General features: G+C 43.2%; 1 protein-coding gene, 1 long non-coding RNA gene and 1 pseudogene across 2 annotated transcripts in view; 1 reads left to right on the top strand and 2 right to left on the bottom strand.

Moving 5' to 3' along the window:
• Nucleotides 1-26,266, bottom strand: part of MAP3K13 (mitogen-activated protein kinase kinase kinase 13) — a gene marked incomplete in the record, with an annotated part of 209,405 nt that overhangs the window by 160,773 nt on the left and 22,366 nt on the right.
• LOC114010085 (uncharacterized) lies at nucleotides 9,425-14,517 on the top strand. Its single transcript, XR_003551473.1, has 3 exons — nucleotides 9,425-9,490; nucleotides 9,660-9,872; nucleotides 13,971-14,517. It is a non-coding gene; the product is annotated as an uncharacterized LOC114010085 (long non-coding RNA).
• LOC106736232 (deoxynucleotidyltransferase terminal-interacting protein 2 pseudogene) lies at nucleotides 25,243-26,199 on the bottom strand (annotated as a pseudogene).

Below are 26,266 nucleotides of genomic sequence, written 5' to 3'. Positions count from 1 at the left end.
CCCTGAGCAGGAGGAGCCTTGGGCCAAGTTCTAGTGAAGGCGAAGCTGGGCTTTGGTTTCATTCTACTTCCCTTCCGGTTCCTCTCCTACTGCTCACGTGACAAATCGTGTTCCTCAAAACTTCAGTTCAGGGGCAGCAACGGCAGGTTGAGCCATCTGATTAGGTCCCAGGACTGAGTCGAGACCACCATGCCAGGGAAGTCCAGGCTGCATATATCGATGACTGTCTGGAGGCCTTCGGCTGGGAACTAGAACAGTACAGGAGTTATGCCAGCAACGGGTACCAACCTGGGGCCTGCTGGACCGAGCCGGCAGGGCAGAGCAGGCTGCAGGGAAAACGTAGAACGGCCTGCACTGCCAGTCACTCTGCCCCTCCTTGTGGGGAGTCCCAACCCTGTGTGCCGCTCTTCTAGAATCCTGACAGCAGTTATAAATTCAGCATCGGATGGTAGGCCTGTGAGTGTAGGGCAGGGTGCAATCACAGTGCTCTGGGCACAACTGTGATTTCTTTACTCCAGTTGTTGGAAGGAAGTAGACCTAATTACCTGAGTTTGCACCGAGGAGGTAGCTCATTACAGTTCTCACAAACCGTATATTTTGGGACCAGCAGATGGCGCAATGGTTCCCATCTAGTCAACCACACATGGTTCCAGTCTCAAACCTAGTGGCTTAAAACACACCAGGCACATGCGCACGTGTGCCCAAAATACCAAGAGGAGAAGAGAGGAGAAGGGATTGCAATGTGGCCATCCCCCGGGGGGAACAATTTCTTGCTGTCTCTCTGTTTGTCCAGCAAGCACACATGCTCTATAGCAAAATCTCTCTAAAACAAAAATCAGTGTGTTTTGAGAAGAGAACCATAATGACAGGTCTCCAAATATATTCTATTCTTTCCCGCCTCTTAGTTCAGCACTCCAGATGAAAAAAGAATTCTGTGGTCAAACACTTTAGCAACCTACTAAAAATATTAATATACTAGGGCCAGCAGGTGGCATAGGGATTGAGGCACTGGACTCCCACATGGCCAACCACGATTCAGACCAGCAGCTTGAGGGTCACACCAGGCGTGTGTGCGTGTGTGTGTGTGCAGGCGTGCACGTGTGCCCAAAATCCCAGGGGGAGAACGGAGAGGAGGGGGCTGCAGTGTGGCCATCCCACCATGGGTGATTTCTCACGTTTTCTCTCACTGTCTCTCTCTCTCTAGTGAGCACATGTGCCCATGGGAAAAACCTTTAAAAAGTTAATGTATTAAAGGTCCTGAGGAATCCTACAATAAGTACCCTAAGCTCACTTGATTTAACTTATCCTTATGGTTAACATTTTTAGTATTTTGTTCAAGAAATCTTTGCATCCCTCAAGATGGCAAAGATATTTTTCTAGCTTCCTAGTTCTATGTTTAGATCTATGATCTATGTCTATTTTTGAGTATGGAGAGAGGGTTGAAGATTTCTTTCCCCCACAAGAAAATCCATTTTTTTCAGTAATAAGTAAAAAGAAAAAAAAAGAATCCTTTTCTCAATGAACTGATTTGCCACCTTGATCAAATATCAATGGACCTTCTATGCATGGGTTGATGTCTGGTTGCATTATTCGGAGCCACTGATTGATCTGTATATCCTTATGGCAATGCCACAGTGTCTTGATTGTTGCTGCTTTATGGTTAAATCTTAAAATCATGTATTATAAATCATCCACCCTGTTGTTCCTTTTCAAAATTATTTATTCTATAGCCTTTGCATTTCCATGTACATTTTATAATCAGCTTGTCATCATCTTCAAAAAGACCTGCTGGAATTTTTTTAAAAAAATTTTTGGCCAGAGCGCACACATGTTAGTGAAAGAGAGAGAGAAGGAAAGGGAGAAAGTGCCCCCTAGTGGTCATGCCACAGTCCCTCTTGCTCCATTTCTCCGTCCCGTTGGGATTATGGGCGTGCATGCACACTTGCCCGGTGTGTTTTTCAAGTTGCCAGGGTCGAGATTTGAACAGTGAAGTCAGTCATGCGGGATCAGTTTCCCTTAAATACCAGGCCGTTGAGATAGCCCCCTGCATCAGATCTATGGGCTGATTTAGGGAGAATTAGCATCTTAATTTTGAGTTTTTTTTTTTTTAATTTCTTTCTTTCAAGAGCAAGAGACAGAGACACACAGAGAGAGACAAACACATTCAACAGAATCTCAGGTACCAGTACTCTTCTGCTACACAGCAGCCCCTCCCCCCACAACTTCCAGCCAGTCAGGGTCGTGGGCATGCTTTGGCATATAAAGGTTGGCCAGAGAACTGAACTCAGAATTTTCTGTTTGGATCCAGCATCGCATGAGTAGCACAGTGCTGCAGCACCGCCAGGCTAGCCTGCAACACTGAGTTCTGTAATCACAACCAAGGTATATGTATGTTACACTTTTACTTCAAGCTTCTTAAATGTTTCTTAGCAATGTTCTAGAATCGTCAGTATAGAGGGTTTGTGCTCTTTTAAGATTTATTCCTTTTTTTTCTTTTTAGGTTTTGGTTACAGGGCACATGAGTTCATGAAAGAGAGAGACAGAGATAGAGACGGTTAGAGGGAAAGTGAGAAATCGCTCCCCAGGCTGATGGCCACACTGCAGTCCCTTCTCCTCCATTCTTCTCTTGAGATTTTAGACACACACGCACATGTGACCAGCATGATTTCCAAGCCGCCAGGTCCAGGACTCGAACCACAGTTGGCCATGTTGGATCTAGCCACCTTAACCACCATGCTGCCAGCTGGCCCTCAAGTAGTTCATAATAAATTCTACAAGATTTGTTTTGTTTTTGCTTTTTTGAGAGAGATTTTTGCTACTGGGTGCATGTGCTTGCTGGAGAGACAGAAAGCAAGAATTCATGGGCCCAAGAGGGGTAGCCTCACTGTAATCCCTTCTCCTCTATTCTCCTCCTGGGATTTGGGGCACACATGCATATGCACCCAGCATGAGCTTCAAGCCACTGAGTCTGGGACTCACAGTCAGCCACGTGGGAGTCCAGCCCTTAACCACTATGCCACCTGCTGGCCCCTCTACAGGGTTTTTATGTATACGTTCATGTCATTTATGAATAATGACGACTTTACTTCCTTTATGAGATTTAGGCCTTCATTTCTTACCTTTTTTTTATCTTATCATACTGGCCTTATACTGAACATCAATAAACATCATCTTATTTACTCTTTATAACAATCCAATGTCTTTCCTATATAACAGATAAGAAAACGGGGCTCAGTAAGGTTTAATAACTTGCCCAATCAGGAGTACACAGCTATGAACAGATCTAGAATTCCAACCCAGGCCGTCTTACTCCAGACCCTCACCTGTGACTACTAGCTTATAAATTTAGAAAAATCAGAGGCGTAAGAACAAAAAGTACTATCAAATTAATAACAGAACAAAACCCCACTAAGGGCAAAGATAATAAATGGGCCACAGAGGGGAAGAAAGGGCAGTCGGAGCCAGCAGGCGGTGTGGTGGTCAAGGCACTGGATGTAGTCACCCATGCTTCCAGTCTCACACCTGGCGGCTCGGGACTCAAGCCAGGAGTGTGTGTGCACGTGCCCAAAATCCCAAGAGAAGAGACTACAGCATGTCCATCCTTCCTATCTCTCTATCTCTCCAGTGAGTACACATACCCTATAGGAAAAAAAAAAGTTTAAAGAAAAAAATAGGGGCCAGCAGGTGGCAAAGTGGTTAAAGGTGCTGGACTCCCACATGGCTGATCACAGTTCAAGTCCTGGGGCTTGTTTTCTCATTTTTCCTTTCTCCCTCTCTCTCTCATCAAATTAAAATAATAATAAATAAAATTACATAAATAATATTTTTAGAAAAAAAGGGTGGGACCAGCACTTGGTGTAATGGCTATGTTGCTGGACTCCCATGTAGTCGACCGCAGTTCAAGTCCCGAACCCGGTGGCTTAAACTCACGCCGGGCACGTGTGCATGTGTGCCCAAGATCCAGAGAGGAGAAAGGAGGAGAAGGGATTGTGGCGTGGCCTTCCCCCTGGGGGGGTGATTTCTCGCTTTCTGTCTCTGTCTCTCTGGTAAGTGCATGCGCCCTATAGCAAAAACCTCTCAAAAAATAAATAACATAAATAAAAAGAAAAAAATGGTAAGTTTCTCTTAAATATGAAATGTTCAGTCCCTCTCATAATAAAAAATATAAACCCAAACTATGTAACGTGGTCAGCTGCTACACAAAATGGTAGGGCAATTCCTCAAAAAGTTAAAAATAGAATTACCATGTGACCTGGCAATCCCACTTCTGGGTAGATATCCAAAAGAACTAAAAGTAGGATCTCAAAAATCTATTTGTACAGCCATGCTCACACAAGCATATGCACAATAGCCAAGAGGTGGAAGCAACCTAAATACCCACTGGTGGGTGAACAAACAAAAGGCGGTATACACCTACAACGGAGTATTATTCACCTTAAACAGGGAGGAGATCCTGTCCTATCTGCAACATGGATAAGCCTCGGGGACACTGTGCTAAGTGAAACAAGCCAGTCACAAAGAGACAAAAGCAGTATGATTCCACTTACAGCAGACAGGTACTGATGTAGCCAAACGCACAGAAGCAAAGTTGAGGGCCAGCAGTCAGGGCCCGGGGAGGGGAGGGAGGTGGGGACTTGTTTAATGGGCAGAGTTTCAGTTTTGCATGGCCAGAAAGTGCTGGGGATCTGTCGGAAAACCATGTGAATATACTTAACGCTACTGAACTGAACACTTCAAAAAGGTGAGGAGGGAACCAGCAGTTAGCATAATGGCTATGTCGCTGGACTCCCACGTAGTCGACCGCGGTTCGTGTCCCGGACCCGGTGGCTTAAAACTCACGCTGGGCGCGTGTGCGTGCGTGCCCAAGATCCCGAGAGGAAAATGGAGGAGAAGGGATTGCGGCGTGACCATCCCCCCTGGGGGGGATTTCTCGCTTTCTGTCTCTATGTCTCTCTCTGTCTGTCTGGCAAGCGCACGTGCCCTACAGTGAAAATCTCTCCAAAAAAAAAAAAAAAAAAGGTGAGGACAGGAGCCAAAAAGGGCATGGAACTTAAGGTTCTGTATTCCCACACAGCTGACTGCATGGTTTGAGTCCCAGATCCGGTGGCTGGAAAATCACACCAGGCGTGTGTGTGTGTGTGTGTGCGTGTGTGTGTGCATGTGTGCCCAACATTCCAAGAGGAGAATGGAGAAGGGACTGCAGCATGGTCATCCCCCCAAGAGGTGGATTTGTCACTTCTCCTCTTTTCTCACTTTCCCTTTCTCTAGTGAACACACATGCTCTATAGCAAATTAAAAAAAAAAAGACAATAAATTTTAGTTTTGTGTTAACCACAATTAAAAATAAAAATAATTTTTAAAGACTTTACTGCAAATTTGGTTGTAAGTTCTTAAAAACAAAAACTATGCTGAAACTACTTCTTTTTCTAAAATAATTACTTTATTTATCTTTATTTATTTGATATTTTAATTTGACCAGAGAGAGAGAGAAAGAGAACATGAGAAAGCAAGCCACCAGGTCTGGGACTCGAACCACAGTCAGCCATGTGGGAGTCCAGTGCCCTAACCACCACGCCACCTGCTGGCCCTGAGACCACTTTTTAACCCGTCAGATGGGCAAAAATCCAAAAGTCTGGTCCACCCCCACAGTCCCGCTTTCAGTTCCATAAGCCCCTTCACAATCAGCCTGACCCAGGATAAGCCTTCCTTGCCCTTCAAGCGCTTAGCCCCACGACCCTGCCCACCTCCCAAAACCAAATGGGCAGTTGGAGGTAGCCCCAGTCAAGGCAGGAGTCTGCAGGGCGGGAGGGGACAAGGTCAGGCGAATGAAAGCTGCAAGTTCCCCTCCGTGAAGGCCTGAACGGTGCCCCCAGAACACCCATGTCAGATCTCTAGAACCTGAGTGCGTCCATACTTGGGGAAAAGTCTTGGCTGGTGTGATTAAACGAGGAATGCAAAAGGAAACCCTGGCTTACCAGAGAAACGATCTCAACTGATTAGGATATGGGAAACAGTACACTTACGCATTGCCAGGGGAGTACGAATCAGTACAATCCCTGTGAAAGGCAATTAGACAATATCTATGACATCTTCGGATTCGTCAAACCTACTTAGAGGAATTTAATCGTACAGATGCTCTGCATGCATGTGTGAAATTACACACACAGTTATGAACTGCAGCATCATTTACAAGAGGAAGACATGGGAACAACCAAACTGCCCATCACAAGGACTGCTTATATAAATAATAGTACCTTTGTACTATACAATCGTGCAGTTATTTAAGTGTCTATGTACTGATATAAAAAGAGATTCAACATATATTACAATGAAAACTTCAGAACACTATTAGCAGTTAGCGTAATGGCTATGTCGCTGGACTCCCACGTAGTCAACTGCGGTTCGCGTCCCGGACCCGGTGGCTTACACTCACGCCGGGCGTGTGTGCGTGTGTGCCCAAGATCCCAAGGGGAGAATGGAGGAGAAGGGATTGCAGCGTGGCCATCCCCCCTGGGGGGGTGATTTCTCGCTTTCTATCTTTCTGTCTCTCTCTGTGTCTGGCAAGTGCACGCGCCCTATAGCGAAAACCTCTGAAAAAAAAAAAAAAAAAGGAAAACTACAAATCCAATTAAACATTTATATTTTCTTATATCATATACATCAAGAAACTCTGGAAGGATGCATGGAAAAATAACAGTAGTGTTTTGCGGGACTGTGAAAAGGAACTGAACGGACAGGTACTGGCTAGAGTGGGCAGATTTTCACTGTATACATTTATATGCTTTGGTCTTGGAACCATGTAAATGTATCACCTATTTAAAAAATCCCTAAGCTGGGACCAGCAGTTAGTGTAATGGCTATGTTGCTGGACTCCCATGTAGTCAACCGTGGTTCTAGTCCCAGACTCGGTGGCTTAAACTCACGCCGGGCGCATGTGCGTGCGTGCCCAAGATCCCGAGAGGAGAATGGAGGAGAAGGGACTGCAGCGTGACCATCCCCCCTGGGGGGTGATTTCTCGCTTTCTGTCTCTATGTCTCTGTCTGTCTGTCTGGCGAGCGCATGCGCCCTATAGCAAAAAAATCTCTCCAAAAAAAAAAAGTATTTAAAAAAAAAAATCAAGTAATGCTTTTTTTTTTTTTTTTTTTTTAAGTATATCAGGGTAAATGAAAAAGGAACAAAGTAGTGGAAGTGAAAAGGTGGTCTTTAGTTAGGGCAGTCTGGGGAGACCTCTCTGAGGAAGAGGCATTTGGACAGAAAGCTGAAAGAAGGGAAACGAGATCTGACAATGTGAGGCTGTGGGGAGTCTTCTGGGTGGCAAGGCCCTAAGGCCTGATGTGTTTGAGAAAAGCAAAAACACCTGTCGCTGGGCAAGGCGACCAAGAACCACGGTGGGCGAGGCTGTAAGACATGCCCCAAAGCGGAATCACACGGGCTTCGGAAGGCATGGGCGATGGTTCGGCTGTTACAGACAGCTATTAGAGGGTTAACAAAACCCGGAAGGGCTTGGCCACGATGCACATTTTGCCAGTACGCCCCTGGATGGCGTTCCTGGTTATTAAAAAACTAACATATTTTGGGAACCAGCAGTTAGCATAATGGCTATGTCGCTGGACTCCCACGTAGTCGACCGCGGTTCGTGTCCCGGACCCGGTGGCTTAAAACTCACGCCGGGCGCGTGTGCGTGCGTGTCCAAAATCCCGAGAGGAGAATAGAGGAGAAGGGATTGCGGCGTGACCATCCCCCCTGGGGGGTGATTTCTTGCTTTCTGTCTCTGTGTCTCTCTCTGTCTGTCTGGCGAGCGCACGTGCCCTACAGTGAAAATCTCTCAAAAAAAAAAAAAAAAAACTAACATATTTCAAATCTGCTACCCTGGTAACAGTGTCACCTGCTATGACGGCTTCTCTCCCAAGACCTCACTCCCCCGCCCCCACTCATGCCCATGAACCTATGACTGAACAAGTAAGCTGGTCCAGCAAAGGCTATTGACTTAGGGAGTTAACCAGCCCAGGGACTTAGACTCACTGAGGCTCAGCGATCGAAAGGGTGAGTAAAGGCTTTCACCTCATCACAGCCCTAGGCCTGCTGAGGACAGTGTGTCCTGGGCGTCTATCCAAGAGTCACTGGGGGCCCAATACTACTATCCTCTGGGCTCCTCAGTACAGAGGAAAGAGAAGCAGGTAGAGAAATAAACTGAACGTCCCTGAGGTCTGAGATGCAGATAGAGGAAAGGGGAAACCCAGTAAACTACATGATGGTCCCTCACCTTGGCATGCCCCCGAGCGATCTGAAAGCTTTCTGGCTACTAGCTAGCTTTTGGAACAATTATATTAATTGCATGAAACTTTATTTCTATATTCAAAGTTATAAAATTGTCATGTAGCAGATGTTTTAATACACTGATAGAGAAATAGAAAATATCACCCTTTCCAACACCAAATACGACCTTAAAGTTCTCCTATCTGCACTCAAATATAATCAATGTTTGTGTAACAATGTGTAGTTCCCGAAACCCTAATCTCAACAGAGAACTACAACAGCTGAAACACAGCAACTCCAGTTTCATATACAAAGCCCATTTGACATGCTCTAGTACCAGGCATTTATTCTGGAAACTCAGTACAGATGTCAAAATCCTAAACAGATTTCTCCGAAGTAGCATGCAATTTCTCAGACCGCTCCCCACTTCCACCCATTTCACTAAGTTCCTCCTCTTAGAAAACCCAGGCTGCCACTCTTACATCTAGGATCCCAACATCCTGCTACGTCGCAGTAAGTTCTACTTTTTCTTACTCATTTAATTTCTTTGCATATCGAAACCTGGAGTTCAGTTACCCGAGAGACCACTGCATATTGCTAACACGGATGTGTAACATGAGCCTGAGGAAAAGGAAAGGCAACTGGGAAGAACATGGGAGAAGGGTGAGCGTGAAGCAGTCCCCGGGCACCAGAGCCGCAGAAACTTACCTTTGTTTCCCTACTATTAAAATAAACACCTCCACCTACGATAAGAAGTTAAATACCATTTTATGCAAGCAGGACCTGTTTTAGCACAACAGTAGCTGAAAACCGCCTGGCTTTCCTTTCCACGTTTTACAATAAAACTACTTGCGCTACACTGAAACTTTCTTTTCCGTAGGTCTAGTAAACACGATTCAGGGCCAGATAGCAATATGACCTCATCTTAGGTGGAAATTATTCTTACAATCCACTTTATAATAAACTGTCATAAGAGGTTTTTAAAAACTACTTACTCCAAGCTGAAGTCTGGACAGACAGCATGAAACTGCCGGCAGCTATTTCCTCATAGCCTAAACTTTGCTCCCTTCCTGGCTGCTTCTGGATCAGGTTCACACCGATCCGCGTTTACGCCACCCTGGAAGGTACCACCCAGCCGGCAAGGTGGGAGGGTTTGTTCATTTCACTCCTGCTTGATAACCGCTTATCAGCGACTTCGCAGAGGTCCAGTTAAGCATGTTTAAAAAAAATAAATGTAAGGAAGATTATAGGAAAGCCTGAAAAATCTCATAATCTCTGATGTCTGGGTTTTAGTTTCAGAGGGGATTTCTTTCCAGTATGTTCCTGGAAAAGGAAATTAAAAAAAAAAAAAAAAGGATAGTTTGCTGAGCTTCAAATATTTTGCTTTCTTCCTTTTATGAAAGGTCCCTTCCTCCTCAGAAGCTATACATCGTGCAAGTGTGGCAGAGAGGCCAGAAAGCTGCCCTTCCACTGCAGCCCTCCATCTCTCCACTCTCCTGGACTCTCACCCGTGAAAGAAACAACGAGGGGATCTTGGTAACAGTGCTTCCTAACCTTCAGCCATCTGCCGATCTAACGCAGTGACAACTTGGGTCGCCAATCCCATTCTTTGCAAGGTAAAATGTTATGCCGCTCCATCCCTTCCAGCATCACTAATCACTAAGCTTCTTTGCCTTGAGCTACTTGTGTACTTACGTACTCTATAAACATCTTATTCTCTCCCAGGAAGTTTTGAGGGTCATCTTCAATCCTTACTCCAGTTTTCCAAACACGATCTGACCCCTTTGCTATCCTGGTGAGACTCTGCAACATGCACCGTGGTAGGCAGAATAATCCCTCCCAGAACCTGTGAGCATGCTACTTTCGATGACAGAAGAGATTGTGTAGATGCGATTAAGCTTAAGGACCTTGGGGGGGAGATGATTCGGATGGGTCCAATCTAATCACATACACCTTTAAAAGCTGGGGAACTTTCCCAGCTGTGGTCAGAGAAATGCCATACGAGAACTTGATTAGGTCTTGCCGGTTTTAAAAGATGAAGGAAGAGGCTACAATCCGGGGAAGACGGGTGGTCTCTGGAAAAGGCAAGCAAATGGATTGTCCTCTGGAGCTTCCAAAGAGAGACTCAATCCTGGTGACACTTTGGTTTTAGTCTAGGGAGACCCATGCTGGACTCTGACCTACAGAACTATAAAATAATAGGTTTGGGGTTTTTTGTTTGTTTTGTTTTTAATAGATTTTTGCCTTATGGTATGAGCATTCGCCAGAGAGAGACAGACAATAAGAGGGAAAGTGAGGACTCAACCCCCAGGGAGGATGGCCATGCCGCAATCCCTCCTCTTCCATTCTCCTCCCAGGATCTTGGGGACACACACACCCATGTCCAGTGTGAGTTTCAAGACACCAGGTCCAGGACTCGAACCGTGGTTGACCATGTGGGAGTCCAGTGACATAACCAGTACACCACCTGCTGGCCCTAGATTTCTTTTCTTTTTTTTTTTTTTGCTATAGGGCACGTGTGTTCACTAGAGACAGACAGAAAGCAAGAAATCACCCCCCTCCCCAGGGGGGATGGCCAAGCTGCAATCACTTCTCCATTCTCCTCTTGGGATTTTGGGTACGCATGCACATGCACCTGGCATGAGTTTAAGCCACTGGGTCTGGGACTTAAACAGCGGTCGACCACATGGGAGTTCAGCGACATAGCCATTATGCCAACTGCTGGTCCTAAGATTTGAATTGGGTTTTTTTGGAGAGGTTTTTTGCTATAGGGCATGTGCCATATGCAGTGGTCTCTCGGGTAACAGAGAGAGAGAGACATAGAGACAGAAAGCGAGAAATCACCCCCAGGGGGGATGGTCACGCCGCAATCCCTTCTCCTCCATTCTCCTCTCAGGATCTTGGGCACGCATGCACACGTACCTGGCGTGAGTTTTAAGCCACCAGGTCCGGGACGCGAACCGCGGTCGACTACGTGGGAGTCCAGCGACATAGCCATTACGCTAACTGCTGGTTCCCGTAAAGTCAACTTTTGTTCACAGATAGGTATATATCAGCTGAATTTACTATTGAAAGTGTTTAGATTAATTAGGATATTTTGTGAATCAGTACAATGTGGGAAAGAATAAAGGAATGGAAGGTAACTGCAGATTCCAGAGTCACGGTGGGCATGCATGCACACGCACCCGGCGTGAGTTTTAAGCCACCGGGTCCGGGACGTGAACCGCAGTCGACTGCGTGGGAGTCCAGTGACATAGCCATTACGCTAACTGCTGGTTCCCGTGAGATTTGAATTGTTTTAAGCCAAAGTATCTGTGGAAAATTGTTATGGAAGCCAAAGAAAACTAATAGAGGTACTTTAATCTCAAAATGTCCCCTTTAAAACATAATACCCAGGACTAAATAGAACACTCCAAAAAGAAATGTATGAAACTATCAAATTTATTAATCCCAACACTACACTTTCATAAATGCAACTCAAGGTTGTTCTAGGTGTTCCATGCATTATATTCTAACTTAGTTGACTTTGAAATCTTTGTCAAGGGAGATACATCAAGCCTAGCACCCGACTCTATCCTCATTCTTCTTTCCCGTGTTGGGATCCAACACTCACAGGTTTCCTGAGTGTGTCCTGGCTCTGTTCCTTCCTCTCTGGGTGGTCTTACATAAATCCTCTAGCTCCCTGCGCTTCAGCTGCCTCACTTGTAAAATGGGCATGGCATTCCACTGGCCTGCAAGGGTTTTGAGGGTGAGCGATACAGTGCTGCAACGTGCTCAGACCTGTGCCCAGGACACCATGAGTGCTCAATAACCGTCAGCTGGTACTGTAGACGGGCACATTTTCTTCTGAGACCTAAGGAAGAGCCTGCGATTCGTGCCTGGACTCACGTGAAACGGCAATAATGAAGGAGAAAGCAGAAGCTCTAGGGCAGAGGTGGTCTGACGAATACGAGCCACTGCAGTGTTTGCAAAAATCCTGGGGATGTGGCAGGGGTTGGGGTTTCTGGTACATGTGGGAAGGGCTTGAGCTGATCCTAGCTGGGTTTTGTGGGGTAGGGCTCCCACTTTTCTCTGAAGTTGAAAGTGAGCACCTGCCCCCTGCCAGGTGCGGTTCTCCCAGGACTGACGTTCTAGGGCATTTCAGGGGGACGAGTGTTGTGATGCTAGCAGACCAGAGGTGCTGGAGGGACTCCAGATCCGGCACTCACTAAAGAGGGGAATGTCTGAGCTGAGAGACAAAGCAGCAGCAGGTATGAACTAAGTAAAAGGAACAGTGTCTCAGGCAAAGGAACAGCCAGCGTAAAGGTTAGGAGGCAAGAATGAGCTTGGCTTGCTCAAAAGCCAGGAGGAAGGTGGCCAGTGTGGCTGAAGCAGAGACTAAGGACCAGATTTGAGGTCCAAAAGGTAGGCAGGGGCTCCGTTCCCAGGGGGAGTGTTTGGATTTGATGCACTGAGATGCCACGGGTGTTTTCAGCAGCCAAAGGACAGACTGACTGACATGAATGCATGATCTGGCAGAAAGCTGACCCACCCCACAGCCCTGCATTGAGTTCCATAAGCCCCTTCACAACCAGCCTGACCCAGGACAAGCCTTCCTTACCCTTCAAGCGCTTAGTCCCACCACCCCCGTTCATCCCCTGAAACCAAACCTGCAGCTGGAGGTAGCCCGAGCTGAGGCAGGAGTCTGTGAGGGCGGGAGGGCGCAAGACCAGGCAAATGAAAGCTGCAAGTTCCCCTCTGTGAAGGCCTGAACGGTGCCCCCAGAACACCCATGTCAGATCTCTAGAACCTGAGTGCGTCCATACTTGGGGAAAAGTCTTGGCTGGTGTGATTAAACGAGGGATGCAAAATGAAACTCCGGCTTACTAGGTGCGCCCTAGATGTGACAACATGTCCTTATAAGAGAACCCCCCCACCCCATTCTCTTCTCAACTAATTTTGGAGCTAAAACATAGGGTTTTACATTCAACCCTCTTAAATTTACCTTACTGGCTTTAGTCATCCTTCCAAACTGTTAGGATCATTTGGAACAATACCTCTGTCCTCTGTCACACAAAGGAGCCTTTTCAGTCGAACACCTCTGCATTATTCCCATCATTTCAGTCCACTTGCTGGTAAGTGGACACTGAACGGTCAGGTCCAAGAACGAGTTCTGGGCCCAGTCAAGCGCACCGCAGTTGTGCACTGCTCTGCAGTGCTGGGGGCAGACCTGTACGTGCCGGGCCCGCACGCATACCCAGGATCCTGGCTGGAGGTGGGAGGAGTGAATGTGGTGTGAGGCCTTATTGAGGGTGTTTGTCTCTTTCTCTCTCATGAAATAAACTAAAACAAACAAAACAAAACAACAACAACCAAAAAAAACCAGTTCTGAAATTTGTTATCAGAGACCTTCAGTTTAACAACAGATCTAGGATTCAATATTGGGCACACATGTTCAATTAGCTAAAAACTACCTATAGCTTACTTTTTTTGTTCTTTTTTTAAGCTCTTCAAAGGAGAATAAAATGCCCTAATAAAGATATGTCGATAGCACAATGATCTACTAGAACTCTACTGGAAATGAGGATATAATTTGTGCATTTTTTAAAAAAAATATAATTTGGTGCTAGCTCCTGGTGATTATCATTTCCTTTTTTAAGAGCTTGCAAACTATCAGTTGATTATTTATTTTTAAAGTTTCCTTAAGGTTAAAAGGAAGTTTTACCCAACTGTAGGAAGCGGCACTGATCTCTGTCTCAAGAGCAGAGACGAGTGGAGAAGAAAGGAAAGAGAACACTACAAGAATGTGTGGAGGAAGGAGTGAGCGCGTGTGCCTGGGGAGGAGAGAAGCCAGTCAGAGCAGTGGCGGTTGCTGAGAAGTTCTGGCAAACTGGGGGTGACCACGATGCAGAAGGCGACTGGCAGAATCTAAAGAGCAAATGGCCAATCAAATTATGAATCCTGAACATTCACAAACATAAAATAGTGTAAGTATACAATTATTCATGGCAGCACTGTTTGCAGAACATGTGGATCAGGAGGGAATTGGTAAATTAAGTTGCAGTACAGGTATCTAAAAGGGGCTGGGGTTAAAAGCAACTTTGTTACTGATGAAGCATCGGCCAGAGTGGCACAGCAGTAAAGTAACACCCTCCAATGCTGAGACCACAGGACAGGTCTCCCTGCACATGCTGGGCAGCCGTGCATGCCCATGATCCCGGCTGGCGGAGGACCGTGACATAAAGGCCCTGTTGGAAGTGTCTGTCTCTGACTTTCTCTCTCTCCTAGAAGAAATAAGGAAAAAAAGAATGATTAAAATATGTTTAAAAAAAAAGGCAAGGTACGTATTAGTACATTTATAATTATCTCTGTGTGAGAGACAGAGAATCTCTCTGGAAAGATATCAAGAAACCAGAAACAGTGCTTCTCTAGGACAGGGATGAGGCTGCTGGGGATCAGAAGTGGAACAGAGACATGGGTATCTTTCTGCCCTTTTTGAATTTTACCAAAAGCTAGACCTACTTAAAAATAGATTTAGAAAAAGCAATGTGGGATACTGGACTGGATACTGGAATAGAATAACCTGGGCCAGCTTGTGGCCTGGGAGTTAAGGGAGTGGATACCACACAGTCAACCATGTAGTTCAAGTCCTGGATCCAGTAGTTTGAGAAACATGGCAGGCATGTGTGTGTGCACATCCGAAAATTCTGAAAGAAAGAAGAACTGGAGAATGGATTGCAGCATGACATTCTCCATTGGGGCGGGGGCTTTCTCACTTTTTCCTTGAGCCCTTCCCGCCCCCCCTTCTCCCATGTGTATATGTGTGTGTGTCTCTCTTCGGTGAGTGTACATGCCCTCTGCCAAAATTTTAAAAAAATAAATGAGAAAAACTACTGTAGTGGAAAAACTGGTGAAAACCAAATAAAGTTTTGATTTTAACATATAGTTACCTATTGATGTTAATTTGTCGATTTTGACAAGTGATCCATGGTTATACAAGATGTTAACTTATATGTGTTTCACCCAGGAAAAATTGGGTGAAAGTTTTGTGAAAACTTTAAGTACTGTCTCACTGCAAAATTTTAAATTCTACAAACAAAAAAGTTGACTAAAATAAAAAAGACATTTTAAAAGTTATTAGGACAAGAACAGGCAAGATGGCTTGGAAAGAGGAAAGACTAGAACTAACAATGCCAGATAGGAAGCTGGGAGTAATCCTGGCCAGAGGTGAAAAGGGCCTACATTAGGATAAAGATCATGAAAACAATCAGATGTAGGATACATTTCAAGAGCATAAAAATAAAAATATTGCAATAGTAGAGAGAAAGCAGAACAGTGATACCAGGGACCAAGAGAAAACTAGAGAGGAAGAAGAATGAGAGTCATCTCTTCGTTCACGTAACCAGTGTCTGCTGGTACCCTCTGTGGCAGGTGCCGTGCCAGACTCTGGGGGTGCCTGTGTGAGTCTGTCAATGCCAAGTGTGACGCGACCCTAAAGGTCCTAGCTGAACTGTTCAAAAGGCATCTGGATATTGAAGAGAGCGTTCAAGTGAGAGAACAGACCGAGACATTTGAGAAAGGTAACAGAGGAAGGAGAGGCTGGAAGTGAGCCAGGGGACATAAAAATGGGAAGGGAGCAGGAGCAAAGACGACAGGAGAGGAAGGCGAAGGGCTGGCAGGGTAGTGCACTTCCCAGAGACCAAGAAAGAGGGAGGTCTAAGAAGAGTTTCACTAAGAAGAGTTTCACTGCAGAAACAAGGACGTACAGACCACCGGACGGCTGGCTGGAGGCCGAACGGGAGATCACAACAGGACACTTGAGCGACCTTTCACTTTCAGTGGGGCCTTCATGGAACCCACAATACAGAAGGCAACGTTTTCTTACGAGAATGCACGTCTGATCTCCAGAACTTTGGAAAACAGGATTCCATGAATTACCATGATTCTCAAACTGGGGTATTCGAAGCCACAGGATAGATGTGTATTTAGTACCTACTTTGGGCTGGCATGGGAACCTGGTGATGAAGGGAGCTGGATCCCACAGTTTAAACAGTTTGAAACCCTGTCCCAGTGCTTGAAAACATTGTCAGGTACACAGACACGCGCGCCCCAAACCCTGACGCGATGAAGACATGAAGGAAAAGGGACTGCAATACAGCCTCGCTCCACTGGGGGTTGATTCCTCCCTCTTCCTCTCTCTCTAGCTCTCTGGTTAGCGCATGTGCCCTCTGGTAATAAAAAAAAAGCACATATATCTTATCAGCTTTCTGAAACAGAGAAAAGGATGTAAAATTTACAGGGATTTTTAAAACAAACTCTGAAATTTCAATCATATCAATAGAATGTCTTTCTAGAGGGCCACCTTCCTATTTCTAGGGCTTCGCATTCACATCTGAGAAGTTTTTATATGAGATAATGGTCAGCTATGCTGAAATGTGTGCTTGTATTAAAATTCAAGATACTTGGGGCCAGCAGGTGGTGCGGCAGTTAAAGAGTTCAAATCCCAGAACTGGTGGCTTGCTTTCTCACTTTCTCTCTCTCACTCTTGCTCTCTGGTTAAATTAATATGAAATAAGTGAATAAATAGAGTCAAATAAAATAATTCTAAAAAATAAATAAAATTTAAGATAATTTTAAGAACTTTATCAACCATGGCCTTAAGTGGCAAATTATAATAAATATTTAACACTCGATATTTGTGTGTGCATGTATATATACACATAGACACATATATGCATATATACAGTCACATACTATAGGTGTGAATACAAGACTTGGTGACTGCGCTTCAGATTCTTACTTACTGAAAACAACTAAAACCCTGACTTACGCACAAAGTATAGTACACAAGGAAACTGGAAATGTGTTTTTCATCTGTAATTCTCTGCCACGTATGAAAATACTTCAGTTGAGATTGTCATAAACCAGGCTACACAAGGACTTGAAAGCCCGACTCTGATATTTCCCATCTAATTTTAAACAGCTTCAGTCTGCAAGCCACCGGCAATACTCCCACCCTGTAAAGAGTTTGGAATCTTCTGTGTGAGAAAGCATTGGAGCAGTGACTGTAAATCATGTACCGGAGCCTCTTGAAAATGTCATGGGAAAACTACGCTGGTGATTTTTCTAAAATTGATTGTCTTATCTGGTGTCATTTGAACAGAGAGAAGTCAATATCATCATTCATTTAGCTAATGTAATTCTCATAATTAAAGATCTTTACTGTTCAAAAAATTTTTTTAAAGAATAATCAAGCCAGCTTCTTTTCAGAATGTTTGGGTTTAGAAACTCGAAGTTACTTACTTAGCAAAAAGCTTCCATTGCACCATCTTGTATTCGTCATCTGAAAGTCTCTCTTAGGGATAAGAAACAAAAAGCTAATGCAATACTGAACCTGGAAGGCAGAATTACAGCGCGCATAAGTAATTCATTCAGCCAGGCTGTGGCCTTCACAACCAGTGACAACTGCGGGAGCCTGCTGCCAATTCTTACCATAGCCTAGTGCCTGCAACTCTCTAGCGTCACGTTTCCGAGGAGTCTTGACATCACTGTGTTTTAAGAAACCAGAACTGAATTGATATCTAGGGAATCATAAAACGGTTTCTTTTCCTACTTGCCCTTCATAATTCCAAGGTTGGTAGAATTCTCAATGTTTCCCTTTACGTTTTAAATACATATTTAGGGAATGTGAATTGACACAAGCACTCTGGATGTCAGTGCAGTGGAGTAATTAATACCACCATGCAATTTGGAATGACCTAGCAGGACCGAAGTGCATGTGCCAACACCCAGCAAACTCTCGGTACCTGCCTTAGCAGAGCTCCCCAGAGGGTGCTGAGGCATTCTAGTGTGCAGTGACGGGTCCAGGTACACCCACACATGGCCCTCAGCTGTGCAGCGAGGCAGATGCTCCCAGGCCAGGGACACGGCTTCATTTGTGTAACCCAATGCGTTGTACAGATCTCGTCTGTCACTTTCTATGTATGCCACGGAATGGAAAGGGTTGGGAAACATTAATACAGATGTTACTGCACATGTGCAGTGCATACATATACAGGAAGAGATATATGAGCAGTGTTCATAGTAAGTGGAAACTGAAGCAGTCCAGATGTCCACCGATCAACTCACCTGCTAATAAATCCTAGAATACTCATCATGCAATATGCTACAGCACTGACAACTAATAAGCAATAGATATACGCACCGACATTGATAATCCTAAGGCTGTAATGCTGAGTTTAAAAAGCATGTCCTAGACAAGGACATAGAATATGATCCCATTTTTATAAAGTTCATAAACATTCACAACTAATCAATATACTGTTGAGGAATAGAAATATATGTTATAATGGGGACCAGCAGGTGGTGTGATGGTTGAGGCGCTGGACATTCCCACGTGGCTGACCATGGTTCGAGTCCCGGACCTGGCGGCTTGCTTTCTCACTTTGTTTCTCTCTCTCTGTGTCTCTCTCTCTGATCAAATTAAAAAATAAATGAATAAATAATTAAGATTAAATAAACAATGATTTAAAAAATAAATTAAAAAAGAAATTTATGTTATAAAACCACTGAAAAAAACAAGAGAATTATTCGCACAAAAAGGAAGGTAAGTGCGGGTCAGAGAGGAGCACAGAGAGATCAGAGGTAACGGTAATACTGCCTTCCTGAACTGGCTACAGGTACACACATGTCCTCCTAACGTTATCATAAGCTTCATACGTATTTTATAACTATTTCCTATCTAACCAATATCACCCAACATCTTTAAAAAGCTCCTCTTTGCCCAAAGGTAGATAGCGAGTATTCTGCCATCTCTACAGTGGTCCCAGAACAGGAGAGACAGGAAGTACCAAATAATACAGGACCTCTGACAGAAGCCGGGCAAACTCGCACACAGCTCCGACAGCAAGGATCTGAAATTCCATTCAGTTCACTCTTATTTTATAAGGCACCATGTGTGCCACCGTGAACCTTAGATAAAATATCAGTTTAAAGATGTGGGACTAAATAAACTGCCAGCCTGGGGATGATAGCTGCTCTGGGTATTTTCTCAAGTCAGTATTTCATTGTGTATTTAGATCGCACACGAGACGTTTACAGAATGACAATACTCCAAGTCATCATGTAACTCCAGTAATATTTGCCTAGTCAGTGTCATGTAAGGGCAAGTTTATACAGCTTCAATGATATAACTGTCAAGGAAAACACTTCCCAAACACTCAAGGAATTCCTGCCAGGATTCTGTCTACTTTACGGGAGAGGCAGTGGGAAGCCATCTTCCTAAGCACTGGAGAGCTTGCCAATCCAGACGGGGTATGCTAAAGCACAAAGGCATAAACTTAACTTTCGAATTAATTAAATGTATTATTTTTTATTTGAAATAGCAAAGCCAGTTTGAGTGCTCCTTTAATATTAAGAAAAAAATTAAAAGAGTCACTTGAAAGGAGACAGGTTAATGTTTACACAAAGGCATCGTTTTTTCCCTGTTTGTGTGTTTTTTTCTTTCCTTTGAAGCTGTAATGGGTGAGTGGCCTTGCTGGAACTGCCCTGCCAGTTCTGGAGCGCCTAGCTGGAACTCTCAAACAGAAACTACTTTCCCATGATCTGCTGGAGGGCATGCCCAGTATCTGTCTTGGCACTGTGAACTCCCCGAGAGTTCGATACACTGCACAAAATGCAAGCCTTTCCTCCACTCCCTCGGCCATTTAAGGAAAGATCGAGTTTAAATATATTTGTCATATATTTACAGGGTCATTTATACACAGAAAACCTTCACATATTTACCCAATTTAAAAAAATGTACCCTTGATACGGACAGCTTTGAGCCGTAAGAGATGAGCCCACTTTTAAGTCTGTCAAAAAACTGAGTATTTCATGCTGAAGTGAAAATCTTTGCCTATATTTAATTCCTCTTAACTAAGAATAATAAAACATTTACTATTTTTATACTGTTTCAGAATTTCTAAAATAATCTGTTTTCACCAAGGAAAGGTAGTTCAGATTTTCTGTGAAAGGCTTATGGGAAACCTGTCCATTCCAGTTGGTTATGAAACTAACCTTAAACCACTAAAAATCAATAGTCATGAACGACAGTGGAAATAGCAGTGGCGTCCAGTGGAAACAGGCCATTCCCCCAATCCAGCCGCACCCCTAGTCTCGCCCCTGGCGCCTCTCTCACTCACTCTCACAAGGTGAAAGAACAATAAATACTGCTCTGGAATGTTAGCCTAGTCATCAATCTTACTCTCAAAAACTATTGCTAGGGCACAAAAACGGTGTAACATTTCACAAGCTGAGTTTCTATGGAATATACTGGTGTGATGAAGGGCACACAAAAGTGAATGGGGACCAGCAGATGGCGTAACGGTTACATTGCTGGATGTAGTCGGCCGAAGTTCCAGTCCCAGGTCCAGCAGCTTGAAGCTCATGCTGGGCGCAAGTGCGTGAGTACCCAGGATCCCAAGAGGAGATGGGAGGAGAAGGGATTGCAGCGTGGCCATCCCTTCTGGGGGTAAGGGCAGGGTGATTTCTCGCTTTCTGTCTCTCTGGCTTGCACATGTGCCTTATAGCAAAAAATCTCTCTCTAAAAAAAAGTGAATGGGGCTGGAGCTGGCAGGTGGCATGGTGGTTGAGAGCACGGGGCTCCCATATGCCTGACTGTGGTTTGAATCTTGGACCTGGCGGCTCGCTATCTCACTTTCCTTCTCCATTTCTCTGGTCAAATCAAAAATAAATAAATTAAATAAAATAATTCTTAAACAAAACAAAACAAAAAAGTGAATGGGGAAAGATCAGAATGTCAGGGAAAATTCAGTAGAGGCATTACTGCTTTTTTAAAAAATTATTTATTATTACTTTAGAATTTGCTATAGGACATGTGTGCTCACCAGAAAGAGACACAAACAGAGAGAAACAGAAAAACAGAGAGGAAGATGCCGGGTCCAGGACTCAAGCTGCAGCGGGCCATGTGGAAGTCCAACACCTTAACCACTATGCTACCTGCTGGCTCTAGCATTACTAGGTTTTTGCTATTTTTCCTAGAACACACAAAGGAGACCTTCAAAAAATTCACAGAAAATGTGCAGTATGAAAAAAACTGCATGGATTTCAAAATTTCTTTGACAAAAAAAAAAAGCCATATTTTAATCCCATTTTTCCATGAACTTTTTGAAGTGCCCTCATAGTAATACACTATTTTATAATAGTGGCTGGAATACTATAGGTCTTTAAAAAAATCTTTAAACCTTTGGCATAATATCACAATAACTGTAGAATTAAGTTACGGGCCTGGTATTATCCTTCCTGTTCAAGCTCACAATGTTTCCTGTCCCTACTGCCTCTAATTTGGGAAGGAGCAGTGAAAGGAATACTAATTTCACATAACTACTACCCTGATTTTTGCAAATAAAGCTACAATAAAAACGCAGTGATGGGGAAAAAGGAGAAAACAATTCAATAATCAAACTACTTCCTCCCCAAGAATTCTCTCTTCTTCCTGATTCCCATCAAGTCAGAAAAAAATTATATTAGAAATGTTAGTAAGATATCTAACATAAGTATTTACAATTATTTCCTAACTTACACATCTCAAAACATTCTCTTTGAAAACCACACAATAAAGGGCCAGCCCCGTGATGCACAGTGGAGCCCTGTGCATGGGAAGCTGGATCCCCTATGGCCGACTGTGGTTTGAACCCAAGTCCTAGCAGCCTGATAAACACATGGGGTGGGTGGGTGTGTCCGAAATCTTGAAGGGATGGAGAAATGAAGAACGATGGCTGTGACATGACCACATCCCATCTAGGAGTTCTTTCTCTCTCTCTCTCTCTCCCCTCCTCTCCTCCAACCCTCTCTCACAACCACAGACTGTCTGGCAATGAAAAAGAAAAAAAGCTATGCAATATAGAGAGCTGTCTCAAAGGATATTGAAAAAATGCTGACATCTCAGGGAATGAGGGTAAAATTTCAAGAACATTTTTTCTATTTTTGTATATTTTGGCTCAAACCAAAAAAAAAAAAAAATGTATTTTCAATGCCAAGAGTTATACTTGAAGTTATCTATCAGACAGTAAATTCTCAAAACAAAACAAAACAAAACAAAACAAAACAGAAGTATTTTGGCTTCTGAGGTACAACTGCATTTTTACAGGTAAGGGGAAATATATTCAGTGTCTTTTTTGTTTAGTATCTCGCTGACATCCTATATCCTAATGACTCCCAAATTTATATCTTCTACTCAGACCTTTCTTTCTCTTTTGTTTCCTGTAGTTGGTTTTGAATTCTCTTTTTTTTTAAGAGTTTTTTTTCTATAGGGCACGTGTGCTCACCAGAAAGATGGAAAAAGACAGAGAGACAGAAAATGAGAAATCACCCCCCAGGTTTCCTCTCAGGATCTTGGGCACACATGCACACACACCCGACGTGAGTTTAAGCCACTGGGTCCAGGACTTGAACTACAGCTGACTACATGGGAGTCCAGCGACATAGCCATTATGCCAACTGCTGGTCCCAGTTTTGAATTAGCTTAACCAAAAATATAATAGTGATGTGTACTAAGTCAAACCCTGTTCTCAACACTTAATTAATTAAACCCTTACAATAAGCCTCAGATACTTCTAAAAACATAGTTATCCCCATTTATAGATTAGGACCCTAAAAATGAAAATGCTGATATCCTATTTGCAAAAGGCTGTAGTATCAAATTTAATTAATTGTAATTTAATTATAACCAATTTCCTTTTTTTCTTTGTTATGTGGCGTGTGCACTTGCTAGAGCATTTTAAAGAGAGAAAGACAGAGATGGACAGAGAGAGAGAGAAATCACCCTGCCCCCCCAGCATGAGGGGGGTGGGGGAGGATGGCCATACTTTTGTTGCAATCCTTTCTCTTCCATTCTCCTATTGGGATTTTTGGGCACACACACACACGCCCAGCATGTTTTTCTTTCTCTTTCTTCTTTTTTTTTTTTAATTAATTTATTTATTTTACATACTTTCACTGAACATCACCACAGCATACAAAATGCAATTTTCCAGCCAGAATACACTGTAAAGTGGGTCAATCAAACATGTTATCATCAATAAATAATTTTCCGTTTCTTGTTTCTTGTGTATATATTTCCCCCCCTATTTCTTACCCTCTGTCATTTCCCATCCTCTTCCCACCGTGACTCTGGAATCTGCAGTTACCTTCCATTCCTTTATTCTTTCCCACATTGTACTGATTCACAAAATATCCTAATTAATCTAAACACTTTCAATAGTAAATTCAGCTGATATATACATATCTGTGAACAAAAGTTGACTTCACGGGAACCAGCAGTTAGCGTAATGGCTATGTCGCTGGACTCCCACGTAGTCGACCACAGTTCGCATCCCAGACCCGGTGGCTTAAAACTCATGCCGGGTGCGTGTGCGTGCGTGCCCAAGATCCTGAGAGGAGAATGGAGGAGAAGGGATTGCAGCGTGACCATCCCCTCTGGGGGGTGATTTCTCGCTTTCTGTCTCTATGTCTCTCTCTGTCTGTCTGGCGAGTGCATGTGCCCTATAGCGAAAATCTCTCCAAAAAAAAAAAAAAGTTGACTTTACACATGAAACCACAGGTAGAATGAATATACTATAAAATAGCACACAGCTGAGGCTATACAGCTTACTGTGTTCACTAAATAGGTATTTAAATTTTTTTTATTTCAAGAAATGTAGCTTTAGCTTTAATAAATCAATATAAAAAATGTTAAGAGAATTTTGCTTAACTCAAAAGCCAGGAAACAGGTTAGGATTCTGTTTGAATAGTAGGTACATAGACCTGTCCACAACTCAAGAGAAGACAAACTCAACACTGGAAAACAAAGCATAGACGATCAGTAATGTTACACATGAAACCACAGGTAGAATGAATATACTATAAAATAGCACACAGCTGAGGCTATACAGCTTACTGTGTTCACTAAATAGGTATTTAAATTTTTTTTATTTCAAGAAATGTAGCTTTAGCTTTAATAAATCAATATAAAAAATGTTAAGAGAATTTTGCTTAACTCAAAAGCCAGGAAACAGGTTAGGATTCTGTTTGAATAGTAGGTACATAGACCTGTCCACAACTCAAGAGAAGACAAACTCAACACTGGAAAACAAAGCATAGACGATCAGTAATGTTTTAGTCAAAAGTCATAAAAAATTCTATTTCACCAGTTCAAACTCACATGCTTTATCTTCTGTTGTGGTCTGATCTTTTAGTTTAAATTCTGGAAGATAACGTTCAACTCTGGACTTGTCCCTATTAGTAAGCTGGCCATTTTCTTAGTTGTTTTAGATCTCTTATTTCTGGGTGTCTGACTTTAGTTTTCCTGGGATATCACTCCCTTCAGAACTTCTTGCAGAACTGGTCTGGTGTTGGTAAATTCTTTCAGGTTTCATTTATCTGAGAATGTTCTTGTCTTCTCTTCCCACATGAAGAATAATCTTGCTGGATATAGTATTCTTGGTTGAAACTGTTTTTCACTCAACACTTTTAATACATTTTCCCATTCTTTCCTTCCTCACATTGTTTTTGATGAGAGGTCTGCTGTTAGTCTGATGGGATATCCTTTGTAGGTAACTTGACATTTCTTGTCAGTCTGAGTATCTTGTGGTCTGTGGTTTTGGTCAATCTGGCTATAACATGTCTTGGAGAAGATCTTCTTGGGTTGATCCTATTTGAGGTCCTTTGTATTTCTTGGGTCTAGATCTTTGAATGCCTCTCTAAGTTTGGGAAGTTTTCTTCTAGGATTTCATGGAATAGATTATCAATGCCCTTATTAGTCTCTTTACCTTCTGGGATACTGATTATCCAGATGTTTGGGCATTTAATGCTATCTAGTATTTCCTATATTATTCTCATTTTGGGGGCTATTTTCTTAGTCTTCATGGTGAATTTTACTAGTCCAGCAATTCTGTCTTCTATATCTGAGATTTGATTTTCTGTATGATCTGGTCTGCCTTTTTTTATTTATTTTTTTTTCTGGTGGTCCCCACACATCTATTTTTATTCTAAAGGGCATGTAACTGACTCTCAAATCAACTTCTTCCAAACAGAAATCCTATAAAAACAGGGCCAGTCTGTATTAATTTTTGTGATGGTGTTAGTTTTCAAAACAATTTTAGTAACCAGGACATATAAAATATTATGGTTTGCTTGGTGAATCTTAATTGTGAAACTTTTCTTTTGAAATTTTTTTCCTGCTGCGTTTGCTGCTTTTTCAGCCATGATCTCTGTATACTTCCTTCGGTTGTATCTTCTGAACTCGGAATCAGCCTGCAGTTCTTCCACAATAGTTCTTTTCCTTTGCTTCTTGGGAACTCACGAATGGTAGAAGTCAGCTGGGTTATCAACAATGGCTCCAATCTGGAAGGACTTGGCGAAGTCATCTCTATCATTTTTCTTATAAAACCTCTTTGGGTCCACTGTTGCTCTCATCGTCAATGCTTTGAGATCGTTTTTCAGTTCATCTGTCAATTCTGGAGCTTTCATACCGAACCGGCCATCACTGGCTGTTTTTTGTCACTCCTTTCTGCATTATTTTTTTCTGAAGTTTATACTTTGATTCCCTATATGGTGGGACACAGTACTTTTTTTTTTTTTTTCAAAATCAGGGGTAATGATGGTTTTCTGCAGAAGCACATTTTTCCTTTTCTCCTTGATCTGTGTTAGGGTTCTCTTCTCAAACTGTAGTTTGTCTGCACTGAAATTAATATATAAACCACCCAACTGCTTGATACTCAGACCAGGGTCTATGCTGCTGCTTGTCAACTTCAGAAGTTTAAACTTTGTGTTATTTAGTAAGTCATCTTCATCATCACTAATCTCATCTTTACTTCTGCCAAGGTCTGATGGTTCTTCACTTTTTTCATCCTCTTCCTCCTCTTCATTAGTGGCACTCTCACTTGCCTTTTCTTCCTCTTCCAAGTAAAAAAAAAAAAATTTTTTTTAAAGGTTTTTGCTATAGGATGTGTACGTTCGCCAGACAGAGACAGAGAGACAGAAAGTGAGAAAT

This window comes from Tupaia chinensis, unplaced genomic scaffold (assembly GCF_000334495.1).
Source record: "Tupaia chinensis unplaced genomic scaffold, TupChi_1.0 Scaffold000708_1, whole genome shotgun sequence".
In the NCBI taxonomy this organism is placed as follows: domain Eukaryota; kingdom Metazoa; phylum Chordata; class Mammalia; order Scandentia; family Tupaiidae; genus Tupaia; species Tupaia belangeri.
The sequence above is the reverse complement of the archived record's forward strand: the minus strand, read 5'-3'. Positions and strand labels throughout refer to the sequence as shown.